At 39.6% G+C, this 13577-nt stretch overlaps 1 long non-coding RNA gene across 1 annotated transcript in view; it reads left to right on the top strand.

Moving 5' to 3' along the window:
- Positions 1-13039, top strand: part of LOC143688931 (uncharacterized) — a 46528-nt gene extending 33489 nt beyond the window's left edge. The window contains exons 3-5 of the long non-coding RNA XR_013178385.1: positions 386-511; positions 8463-8570; positions 12277-13039. This is a non-coding gene — a long non-coding RNA (uncharacterized LOC143688931). The remainder of the gene's footprint in view (positions 1-385; positions 512-8462; positions 8571-12276) is intronic.
- The last annotated feature ends 538 nt before the right edge of the window (positions 13040-13577 follow it).

Here is a 13577-nt window from a genome sequence, read left to right as displayed (position 1 = left end):
GTTTGTGAGTCAGAGGCATGACATATACTGTCATTGAAGCAATGGAGCAGTGAAGTTCTGTTCACTCAAAAAGACTCTGGCTGAAATAACAAAATGCTTATTTGTCACTATTTCATATACCATTGAAGTATGAGGGTCCCAAAATGCTATGAACTGAATGACTTTAAAAAGTGAGATATGACAGATTGAGAAAGCATATGTTGCAGATGAATTTTTACAGGTCACTCAATTGCACAAATTTTTTTTTCTGTAACTCAACTTTGCTTTAATCTCAAGCATCTCTTCTGTTTGGTACCATAACTGCATCCTAACCATTTGAGAGAAAAATCTGTTAAATTAGAGTTTTCTCAATCAAATCAGGATTTTTTTTCCCCACTCAATTCAGGGTTTTTGCCACCTCCAGTTCTCTGGTTCATGTTTAAGTTCCGGGAGCTTTGACAGAGCTGCAGTGTCGGAGGAAAGGAAGGCATGTGTCCCTGTTGGCATCTACCAAGATGTACATCACACCACAGTAAGTTTCTAGGACGTGTGGGTTCTCCATCTGGTCTCTGGTAGTTGGCCCTGTATCCCTGTCATCTCAATCTCAAAGCATTTTCAGGACTCTCTCAGTGGCCTAAAATTAAGACTATATGTTGCCTTAACATCTGAAAATGTGTTCTCCTCTCTACTCTGTTCCTATGGTTAAGGTCCCCTAACCTAACAACTCTCTAATCAAACAGACCAAATGCATTTCCTGCTTATCCCTGAGTAGCAGCTTTTAGTTATCTGCCAGCTCACGAAATTATTCATACAAGCTGATCACATCCTTTAGCAGGAACCAGGAGGCACTCTACCCTCTTGACAAAACAAAGCCTGTCTCCCACAGCCCCTGCCTGTTCACTCTGTTCCCAAATGTGACCTCTGGTGGCCCTAAGTGGCACTATGTCCTCCTTCCTGGGCCCTGAGTTTATGGGATAAATAAACCGCCATGGGTCTCATCTCTCCAGTGTCAGGGGTCGTGAGTTCAGCCACCCCCGTAACCCTAGGGCAGGAATTCTTCTCTCACCAACAGGATGAACAGGAGGCAAACAACACACTCAGCAACTTCCGAGCTCCTTTTAATGCATGAGATGTGTCACCTCCTGGCTCTTCCCCAGGGAGCAATGCACAGACCTTCTCTGCTTCTGGCTTTTCCAATGTGTCTGAGGTTTCTACTGCCTCTCTGGAGGATCCAGGGATGAATCTTAGGGCACAGGAACCTGTTCGCTGATCCATAACATCTATTTGCTCCTAGCTTGCTATCTGGCTCTTCCTTTGTCCCCCAGTACAAAGATGTTTATCTCACCTGAGGTGAGAAAACTTGATTTTGCAATAATCAAGAATTATTCTTGGCTTATTTTTATGATGTAAACTTTACACCTTGTATACTTCAGGATGTGGCAAAAAATTACGATTTGCAATTCTATGTCCATTCTCCCTTTCAGCTTTAGTAAGGTGCTGATTTCATTTAAGTCAGCAGTGTTCTCTACTAAAAGATTTTATCTTCCAGACTCTATTCAGCTTAGCATGGCCATGTAGCTAACTTCTGGCAAATGAGATATTAGCAGAAATGTTGAACAGGATTCTGGGATGGCTATGGAAATGATCTTAGTGTGACCCTTTCTGTCTTTCCCTGAGTCCTGTTGCCTTGAATGTGGATATAATAATCGGCACTTTAGCAGCTCCCTTGTACCAGGAGATAATCTTGTACCTACAAGCTGGTATAGGAGGAAACAGAAATAAAGATGGAGCCTGGGTCTCTGGTGACCAGACTAGCTCTAAACTACCTACCAAACTTCTTTTATAAGAAAGAAAAACTTTTATATCATTCAAGCCTTTTTATTTTCAGTTTTCTGTGGTGGGCTGCCTAACTAACTCCAACAAGGGCTTTGGCTTTTGTTCTTGGAAACCCTTTCTCAAGCTATTTTCTCTGTCATGAATTTCAAAGGTCTACATTGAAACTCGACAGCTAAAATTGGACTCCTTTTCCTTCTTTGCATTTATATTGTAACAACCCTTATCTGAGAACCCTGAGTAGGACATCTTTCTACTGCCTGAAGAATAGAGAGATATGCAAATATTAACAGTTCAAAATGTTATAATCTCACACATTAATTCATCCAAGCAGTCAGAATGCCTCAGATTAAAGCCTGGAATAAAAGGTTATAAAGATCAAAAAGAAGCATAGAGAAATGAAATGTTATCAATAAATTTGATGATGGCAGTTCTACAGGAGTTGCTTTAAAACAGTGGCTACAAATAACAGATCTTGAACTGCCTCTCCTAGCTTCTATTTAACATCCTAAAATTCTCCCCTAAATAGTTGTATGAGTCAACATCCATATCTGATATTTCTTTGCGGCGCCTATGAATTCCACAAGAGGCCTTTAATTAAGATGTGCTTATTGATCTGGGGCTTCTTGGGGTACCCTTTGATGAATGGCACAAGTCACCAATTTCTTGAGTCACTTAACTGCATTGACAGTTATAACAAATTCTACTCCTTAATGAAGTAACTGTTATTCAACCATGGATAACTAAGTGAAGTTTCCTGAAATAGGTATATATATCACGGGGTATGTCTTTCTTTCTCTCAACCTTATTTTTCTGCGAAATTATGATTAATTTTGCAATAGACATTGATTTAGCTTGACAAGCTAGAGAAGTAGAATCAATTCCAATAAAAGTTAGTTCAGAAAAGGCATTTAGGTTTCATCTCTGAGAATACATCCCCCCTTTGAACATCTCACCTCCTTCTAGTAAATATTCATAAGCCATAATTTCAACTTTTATATTGCCAATTTTTAAAAACTCAATTCTTTGATCAGGAACCACAGGCATGACTGTGTGGTGATGGTGGCCATGACACCTGCATTTTTCCGGAAAGTATTGATTTTTGTTTAATTAATTTGTTTATACTCCACCCCATTCTGCAAAGAACATAGCATCACTTACAAGAACATACACAATAATACAAAATATAACTCAAATGCAGAATCAGAAGCAAGGAAAAATAAAGAGGAAAACAGAGACCAGGTAAAAGAAAACACAAATATGTAAAAGCCAGGATTCCAAGTCAGCAATTGTTCTTTCCCATTTGTCTCTGAGCTTCCTAAAAGTCAAAGCCAAAGGGGAGGTACAGTAAGTCACATAATTTTCATTATAGGAAGAAAGGAAGCAGACAACTTCCTCAAGAGATATATATTTTGTCCTGACCACATATTCCTAAAGAAATGTGTCATTTGGGAATTCATAGAAGGTCCTGCATTACATCGTAAACAAAATCCTCAAAAATATTCACAGAGTAAGAAACCATACATGGCTCCCTTTTCTTTTACTTTAAACCAAAGTTGAGGAGATAACTTAAATTTAGCAAGTGAGCTCTCAGACTGATGGTCTAGAGAATGATATTTCAAAGGATTTTAACAGGTGTGTCACATCCAGGGGTGAAAGTCTCCTTGGCGGTGTGGGAGATGACTCCCAGGGATGAGACTGGTCCTGGCACGATGGGATGAACAATTCCATCCTGACCAAAAGGGGGGAAAGGAGTTTAACTAATAAAGTATCAGTGGCTGAGAGAGTTCAAATAGAGTTGAGAGTCTATCGAGGGTCTACTCTGGCGGTCACTCTTATACAAGCTTCAGTTAGACATTGCTGCCCATCATAACTTGCCAAACCCCAATGAAAACCATTCCAGCCAATCTTAAAGAATACTTAGGGCAATATATAAGATTCTCCAAAGGTTCCATGCATTAGGATAACTTTCCAGAAACCTATAAACTCTAGATGGATCCCTGGACCAGATAAGTCCTGAAACCTAGAGGGTTTCCGACTTTCCAGAACATCAAGTAGCTCCATCTCCCTGCCCCATATAATTGACAGCCCCTTCCAACATGAAAAAGTTAGAATGGCCATAGCCCTAATACCCCTAAAGAATGGGATAGAAAGATCAAAAGTGATGGTGGAGTTATAAAGAGAAGGTAGGGTTTAACAAACCTGAATATGATTGCTGAATCATGAAATTGATATTTCTTTTAGTCTCCAGTATTAGAGCAGCTAGAAGTGCAAATCTAAAATTGTGGAATCATAACGCATACCAAACTCTGAAATCTGTTCTACAACTAATTGTTGTGCTATGCTTTGAAATTTATTGCTTTTTTCACATTATTTTCCACAAAAGAAAAAAAAAGTCGATTGTGATGATAAAAAATATTTTTTCCTATATAGGCTCCTATATTCTGGAGCAGCTAGAAGGAAAAAAATCAGAGATGATGGTATGGTAGCCCATAACAAAATCTGGAATCTGTCCTGTAACTACTTGTTGAAGAATGCTTTGAAAATTATTGTTTTTCTTCTTACTTTGCTTTGTATATATGCTATATTATACAATAAAATAAAAAATAATAATAATACGTAAAAAAAAAAAAAAGCTGTGTCACTTAAAAAAAGAAAAAATTTCCCATGCTCAAATAAATTTGGGAAGTGCCAAGTTAGTCAAAATCAAGCAGGTTTCTTTGTTGTAAGATTTCATGGAAACTTTTGATGTGTATTGTGGCTCTCCAAAAAGGAGGAAAACCCATGTAGTGTTTCTAGATGTTATTTTACCACAGAAACCTTTCTAATCTCTAAATTCGGTGACACATAGTTTGGAAAGGATGAGCCGTGGTAAAGTGGTGGAAATACAATAAGGAGAGGCCAGGGCAGCCATCTAAGCTGGTAAGAGCACGTGTGTGGGTAAATTCAAGTAGAAGTCCTGTCTCTAGCACCTACTGGTCAGGTATGACTTTGGAAAAGTTATCCAGTCACACTGAGCTCTAGTTTCCTCATTTCCTAAATTAAGTACATCATTTAGAAATGTGTTAGGCTAAAGGATCAGAAAATCTACCAGGGTAATTTAGGGGTTTAATTTTCTGGTATACTATCAAGTCCGGGCTTGGATCATCCAGGGCCAACATAGCCTTTGGTGGCCTTAGCATTAGAGGCTTCTGCCTTCATGCAAAATGGGTGTTGCACCCTCAGTCTCACATCGGCATTGAGGTCATGGGGAAGGAGAAGAGGGAGGTAAATTGCTTTTGGGTAGCCAAGACCCAGTGTCAGGGCTAGGAAGATAATGACAAACTCTTCCTCAAAGAGTTATGTTGAGGTTTAAATGAGAGTGAATGCAGAATTCTTACATAGTGCCGGGCACTAGTTAGTGCTCAATAAACATTAGTTATTAATATTCATATGGAGCCTTGGATTCAATCTGATTCAAGTCTAACATTTAGAGTATGTAGAAAAGTGAACAAATGAAATTTTTTTTTAGTCAATCATCAGTAAATATCACTTCTCAGTGGGGCTTTTGACAGAAGCAGAAAATCAGACTTTTGATGCCACCTTCTAGCGCGTCTGCTCCCAAACAGCATCCCCAGAGCCTTGGTATTTGAGAGCAGACATGGTAGAAACCAAACAGGCAGGAGGAAGACTGGCTTCCTATTGTGCCAGCAAGAAATCTAGTGGAACTCTCCCCGATAGGATACCCATCTCATCTTTGCATGGAAGGTATGGGGTTGCTATGGGGTTCCTAAACCAGAATTGTATTAGGAAGCAATTTTAATCACAATGCTCAGTCAAGTCCAGTAAATTCCCTATATTATAGAAGGTGGTCAAGATGATTTGGAGAAATCATCTCAATTGTACAAGTTCTGTCCCATTGTCAGACCATGGATATAACGATGTGTTCTGACTTCCAGGTCACAAAATACAGTAAGAGTAGACAGAGATAGCATTTATGAAGTATCAATGAACAAATACATGTTGAATATTTACCATGAATCCAATATTGTCTCATGGTCACATGGGGCTGATTAAACTTTTAAAAATCATTTCAGGAAACATTGTGATAAATTCATCAGGAAATGTAGAGAAAAGAAAGAGCTATCACAAAATTAACTTGGAACGAAACATCATTGTAGGTAAAGAAAGTCAGCTTAGCATGACGAGGAGGGTGAGGACACTGATGACAATGGCTAATGCTTAGCAGCTTCCACTTTGTGCCACGTACCTGCTCTGCAGACCATATGCCATCAATTCTAAATATACTCCCCATACAAACACACATTTTCAATATCAACAGCTCACTTAGAGCTGTTGCTTTATGTCCAGCACGATGAATACATTTAGAATGCATCCTTCCCTTAATCCCCTCACCACACCTTTGAGGCAGGTGCTATTATTATTTTGATTGCAGAGGTCAGGAAACCTAGGCTTAGTAAGATTGACTTGCTCAGGGCCGCAAAGCTAGTAATTGAGGAACTGGGATTTGAATAAACACATGTCCAACTTCAGAGTCCACTCTCTTAACCACTACATGACTTAAAATTTATGTTCGGACATGCATAACTTTTATAAGAATAGTTTAAACCCATGTTCTTTAAAAAATATGTGAGTTGGGGATTTATGTCTTATGAGTTGAGCATTACTCTGCCAAGAGGCAGTCTGGAACTAAATAAACCAAGATTTTTTTTTCCATTGTAATACCTAATCTCTATATCCTTAAAAAGGGAGGAAGGAAAGCGATACAACAATGAGACATTCTCTGCACTTGGTCAACTCCCCATTCCTTAGAGCCAAGAGGGTAAATTTCTGACCCCAAATTGCCAAACTGCTTGACTCTCAGCTCAGCTGATTTCCAACAAAGTTTCTACAAGGTTATTACAAAAGTTGTCGGCTGGGCTTTTCCCAAGCATCTGAACATTTTCTTTCTTTCCTCTTCTTTCCCTATACCTGATCTTCTTCACCACTCAGCCCTTTTTAACTCCTTGTTCTTATCGCCCTCAACCTGTCCAGGGAGCCCTCAGAGGCACATCATGGAGTGAGTCACAGTCTCACTCTCAGGCCTTTGGTTGGTTACTGAGAGCATGGGTGGCAGCACCTGCCTAAACAGCTTTCGTGTCATTTAGAGAGCACTCCCAGGGCTATTTCTAGTCAGGGGGACAAAACAGTAGTTTAGGAGGAAAAGGTGGAGTGTCTTGGGTTCCTTATCTTTTGCCAAAATAAAAGAATGAAAGTTCTTATCTCATTCTACTGGCAAAGTTCGGTATTTTCTTTACAATTGTACATTTCCCACTGATAGTCACCATTCGTGAGCAAGAAAATAGAAAGTACACAGAGCAGAATATCCAAGTGATTTATGATATTTAAAGACACCTCAGAAAGAATTTGCTAGATATTTAAAATATAGATCTTATAATATGGTGCCACAAGGCATGATAAAGAAAAGTACCAGGTCACGATGTTCTGAAAGCTGTGATGATGGAGCACCATTTGCAACACTTATATAACTATCCATTGCAGGGCAAATTGAATTAGGTCCTATCTTCCTTACTAAACACCCTGATCAACACCAAATTTGTCTTCATTTCCATTTAAAACCAAAGGTCTGGAGGGTTTGCCTATCTTTACAGAAAGGAGTATCATGTAAATCTGTTAAAAAAATTTTAAAGGGAAGGGAGAGCACTTAAATTAATAGCATAGCTATTCTGTGTGATATTTTACATACATTAGTTACAAACCCACTAAACACCATCCATCCTGCTTTTTGGCAAAGGAGGAAATTTAGGCTTAAAATTAAATTAAGTAATTCACCCAATCGGTGGTTGCAACACAGGCTTCACATTAGAATCAACTAGGGAGCATTTGAAAATACTGTGTCTTGGCTGTCACCCAGAACCAATTAAGTCAGAATACCTGAAACTGGGTCTAACTTAAGCATTTTTTTTAAAGCCCCCCAGATTATTCTAATGTTCAGCCAGGGCTGAAAATCTCTGCTCCATACTAAAGCTTAATATTAAATGTCAAGGTTGGAGAATGACAGATTATTATAAGTCCAATATTTACACATGAATAAATGTATGACAATCCCTTTAATTATGACATTAAATTATTTTGACACTTAACATATCAAAAGAGTTTTATTTCCTGTTTCATTTGCTGCTGCTAGAAATGTAATCAGTATTATTATCCCCTATTTTAATCCAGAGTAGGAAACTGAGCACAAAGACGCAAATGGTTTTCTCCCAGCTTGCCTCAGTAGGAGAACTTGGCAGGAGAATAAGAATTTTCAGCCCCTTGTATAAGCCCGAGGCCCCTGCCAGGGCCGAGTGTGGCTTAGCAGCTTAATTCCGAAGAACAACTGGCAAATGCATCTTAAAACTGGGACAAGGCAGAAATTGCTTTCCAACAAAGCACTGAAACAGAAAACATCTTCAGTGCTTTGTTTCAACCCCCATTCTTTGTAAAAGGCAAAGTACGCCTCAGTTTTTAATTAGAATTTAATTAAAAACTTTAACATAGAGTTAAAGGCTGGTTGTAAAAAAAAAAAAAAAAAAAAAAGGCATTATGCCATGCATGAATCCTCAGAGACAGAAAGACAAAGTTTCTCACATATTACTTTTCTTTTTCAGTTTCTTCCAAAGATGCCAGGATATGCGTCATCAAAGATCCATAGGGTGAGACAGCTCTGTTGCATGGAGCTGGTGAGCAATGAGGGCAATGAGGAAGAATCGCTGCAAGTAAGAGATAGGAGATACAGAAAACTCTTCCCCAATAGAGAAGGCTTTGCAAACATGCCAGTTCCTTTGATTGCCCTTCCGTCTGCAGGTGCCAAAAAGAACAGAAAGGGCCCCCAAGGCTTTTTTTTTCCATGTAGGACAATGGCAGTGTCTTCCAACTTTTGCCTTCTAAACCAAAGAAGTAACTCTGATGAAATAAAGTTTTCCAGGAGGAAGGGGAAAGTGTGGGGACAGCAGACTGATGAGGGTGTCTGGAGCAGGCAGGACCTGGTAATCACCTTCAGATCATGTAAATGGGATCTGTCATGAGATTAGGTACCTGGGCTACATTTGTCCCTTTTCTTGAAGGACATCATGCCAGATCCTGGGGCAGAAAAGGACTGATATCTAGGTGTGTAAACCAAATTATAACCCTTTATCTTGTTTTAGAGTGTGAAGAAAGGGTGCCTCTTCCCCTGATGAGGTCTGTGTTCTCACATGGTAAAGTGCCCACCCCAACATCTCCACATAAACATCCCAGTGACTCAAAGTACCATCTTGATTTTCCAGAGAGAAAATTAGTATTTGTAACCATCAGAAATATGCTAGATCAGAAAAGTTAAATGATTTGGGCTATAAACTATTTTATATAGAATTCTCTTTAACTGAGATAAAATACTGTTTCTTTGTTTTGTTTTGGTGGGGGAAACTAAAAAAGAGGCAGTCATTAACTCCAAGAAAAACAAAAAATTGTACAAAGTAGAATAAATAGCCACAGTAGACCATCTGATTCTGTAATGAATATATAGTCACAATAATATAAACATTATTCTTTTTGACAATTATAATGTAACTACTAGGAGGATGGATGGAGCGGTAGTGAAGGTGGAGGTTACGTAAGGGAGCTAAAGCCTTACTACTATACCATGAAGTTGATGATAATATGTAAAACCGATACATCAAGAAATGGGCATATAAGCTTGTTATTTAAAAATATTGAGGCGATAGAAGAACAAACAACTAAAAGAAGTCAAATGAGTTGGCTAGGAATGAAGAAGGGGAGGACAAGGGCTAGGGTGCTTTTGTTTTATCAGTTTAGTACATTTTCCTTTTCTAGTTGCCCATCGCTTTAATGAAACATACAAAACGCATTTAAAAAGAAAAACAATTTGATAACACTGACGATTTTTCTACATGCAAAACATTGAATAAAAGCAATGTAGTGGGGGTAACATTTTTGAAAGATTTCTTGGGCTTTTCCCCCAGTATTTTCTGCTACTCCTTGAGCTGACCTCCCCCCTCCCCTATGGCCACATAGCATCTTCTGGCTTTGGACTTTTAAAAAGCCTTGAGAAGGAGAAGGGTAGAGGGAATTCCAAGATGAAATCCTTCCCAAGCGAGCCCTGGAAAGGAGGGAAAGCAGTGATGGCAGCATGCTCTAACTGCTCCAGCCCAACACGGCAGAGAGCAGTAGAACAGCTACCTGGGCCCCCAAACTGCCCAGAAGTAGATACGGTCTTAGCAGCACAGAGTCACTTGACTGTGCCCAGTGTGACTTGGAAGCCACACAGTGTTCCCTGTGTCCCTGAGAGAATGCAGGAAAACCACTGTGCAGACTGGAGTGAGACTACAAAGTCTAGACCCCTTGACGGGCACTTCCGAAGTCAATGAGGATAATGACACATGTCCGAAAGCTCTCTCACACACACCCTTATCCCCTGCGTTTGACATTCCTGGTATGAGGGTGTAATTTGAAAAAGGTAGGAGTTCTGAATACACTGAGATTAAGTTTCTTTCACATGGAAGAATGAAGATTAAAGTAGAAATTGAGATATAACTAAGAAAACAAAATCTGAGTTACATTTCATGCACCCCAAAGTTTATGGGTTGGTCTTAGTACTGGCTGCAATAACTAAACACAGTCATCAACATTTTTCTATATAAACTCAGAAAAAACCCTGCTCCCAATGAAAGCATATCTTTAATTTAATGGTTAAAAAACAAAAAACAAGACAAAACACAAAAGCATTTGTTTAGGAATATTACATTTTATGTCCAGGAAGCTATGTTCATAATTTTTTGCACAAAGTCTTGAGATCTCTTGGCTTCAAAAAAAAAAATATCTTTCCAAATTATTTCACAAACACAGCATTGTGTTCCTCTTGATGGTACGTGAAATTTCATCCTATGCTTATGGTTTCCCTGCATTCCACTGTGCTAATGAAAGGTTGGGTGGAAGCCGAAGTTAGGTGATAAAAACTTGGATCAGGAACAGGCTTGGATTTCTTCTTCAGCCCTCTGCATAGGGTTTGAAAAGAGGTGGAGTTTTCAAAGGCAGGATTGCAGGAAGGGCACTTGGAGTTTAGGTTTCAAAAGAAACCTAAATCACTATCCTGAATCACTTAAATTTCTTTTAGTGTGAGGTGTCACCTGAAATATCTTACCACATTTCCTGGATGAATGATTTGCAATATGGGCCAAATATCCCTGGTTCCTTTGCTATCTAAGTCTTCTGGCAGGAAGCAAATTCCCGTAGCTCCGCATCAATAGCACAGGTTCCTAGAACAGACACCTGTGCAGTATACCCACAGGCCCTCAGGTAACTGTCTGATGGTTGTATGGCAGGTTGTTACTATAGCCAGTTGATATCACAGACCTGGGTTTGAAAACAAGCTCAGATCTTCTAACTGCATGACCCCACATAAGTTATGCAACTGCTCTTAATCTAGGTTTCCTCATCTATAATATGTAGTTAATAGTGATATCCCACAATAGCTCTGGCAATGAAATCAAGTGTATACATTCCTTGGCACTTACTGAGCATTAAATAAATATTAATTCCTTATGCCCTTTTCCTAAACTAGTATGGCTAGGCTTATATAGCTAAACTGTGGGATATAACCTAGGTAGGCTGAACTGGAGGGATAGAAACTGAAGTTGGGGATTGCGGCTGAGAAAAAACCCTTTACATTCATTCATTGAATCATTGCCAGAAATGAAGCAATCCCAGATATAAGGTAAGCTCCAATTGTCCCAATGAGAAGTTCCAAAAAGACCTTTTGTTCTGAATATATAACTTGACTAAAGGTGATGGAAGGAGCCAGATTTTGAAGCATTTAGTAAACACATCTTGTTTAAGTCTAAATCTTAAGGGCAGCAAGTGACAAGATCAGGCTTGCATTTTAGAAGGATAATTTTTCAGCAGCATAGAGCCTGGATTAGGGGGCAAAGTGGGAGGTGGGGGGGCTTCTTCAGAAATCCTGGAGATTTAGTGGTCTGGACTAAGGGGGTGGTTGTGAGAAGGGAAAGAAAAAGAGAGATATAAGAGACATTTGGGACAGGATTTAATGATAGAAGGAGAGGGAGCGTAAAAGGTGACTGGAATTTCTGTTTTGAGTTTAGTCGACGGTGGAGCCATTCACTGTGCCAGATGAAAGGCACAATGACAACAAATTTACAGAGCTAAGAAGTTGGAGTAGTAGCAAGCAGGGAGAGATGGAGTCAAAAGGATGTGAAAGAACGGTTGTAACAGTAATAAAAGCTGTCGGGTGAGTCAGAAGGAATAGCTGATCAAGAGGAGTAGCTGAATTGAGGGCAGATGCTGAGCTCTGTTTGGGGCACTTTGTTCTCTCCAGCGCCTCTGCCACTAGCTTTAGATTTCAACATTGTCTCCAGGGTTTACACATGTGGTACCATCTCATTGTCTTTCCTGCTCTGATTATTGCAGGAGGAGCAGGAAAACATATAATTACCACCCCATAATAGGAAAGGCTACATCTCCTTCAAAGTGAACATATTTCATTGACACAGAAAGCAAAAAATTGAACAGAATGAAGACAGTCTTCCTTTGGAGACAAGAATAAACAAATTTACTGACTGTAATCACTCCTATCTCAGCAGCCATCACCAGAAGAGAAAATGACCACCTCAATAGGGTGATCAACTTGTCCTGGTTTGCTTGTGAGTTTCATGATTTTAACACTGAAAGTCCTACACCCTGGGAACCCCTCCTTGGTCACTGCCAGTTTGAAGCCATTATGTACCCCAGAAAAGTCAAGTTTTAATCCTGATCCAATCTTGTAGGGGCAGCCACTTCTTTCATTCTCATTCAATATTGCTGGGTGGGATCTTTTTTTATCATTTCCATGGAGATGTGACCCACCCAATTGTGGGTGGCAACTTTTGATCAGATGTTTTCCATGGAACTGTGTCTCCACCCATTCAAGGTGGGGTTTCTTACTGGAGCCATTTAAGAGGGAATCATTTTCAGAAAAAGCCAACAGAACTGACAGAGCCCAGGAGACAAAGAAAGAAAACGTCCCCAGGCAGGCTGTTGAAGAAGCCTGGAGAGAAAGCTAGTAGATGTCACCATGAGCCTTTCCAGCTGACAGAGAAACACTGAAGTTCATCGGCTTTCTTGAGCCAAGGTATCTTCTCCTGTATGCCTTAGTTTAGACATTTTTATAGTCTTACCTTAGTTTGGACACTTTCATGGCTTTAAAACTGTAAACTTGCAAATTAATAAATTCTTCTTTTAAAAGCCATTCCATTTCTGGTACATTGCATTCTGGCAGCTTTTACAGACTAAAACAGCCACCTCTCTAGGAATTAAATTGGGGTTTTAATCCTGCTTCTGCTGTTGATTGGCTAGGAAATTGTAGGACGCTTAGCTTTTCTGAGCATAGTTCCCTCATCCATAAAATGAGAGGGAGAGGCGTCTCTCTACACACTGTCTCCCTAGGTGATCTCATGCAGTCCCATGAATTTAAATATCATGTATTGCCAATGACTCAGATATATATCACCAGGTCTGACCAGCCCCTCCCATCTGAGCTCCAGGCCTGAATTTTCAATGGCCTACTCAACATCCCCATGTTGATGTCTAATAAACATCTCACACTTTGTGGCCAAAACAGAAGTCTTGATTTTCTCTCCCCAAACTTTCCTTCCCCCTATCTTTGCTTTCTCAGTGAATGACATCATCAACTATCTAATTACTCCAACCAAAAACCTAGAAACCATCTTTGA

This window comes from Tamandua tetradactyla, chromosome 6 (genome assembly GCF_023851605.1).
Source record: "Tamandua tetradactyla isolate mTamTet1 chromosome 6, mTamTet1.pri, whole genome shotgun sequence".
Classification (NCBI taxonomy): Eukaryota; Metazoa; Chordata; class Mammalia; order Pilosa; family Myrmecophagidae; genus Tamandua; species Tamandua tetradactyla.
This window is presented reverse-complemented; position numbering and strand designations above follow the sequence as displayed.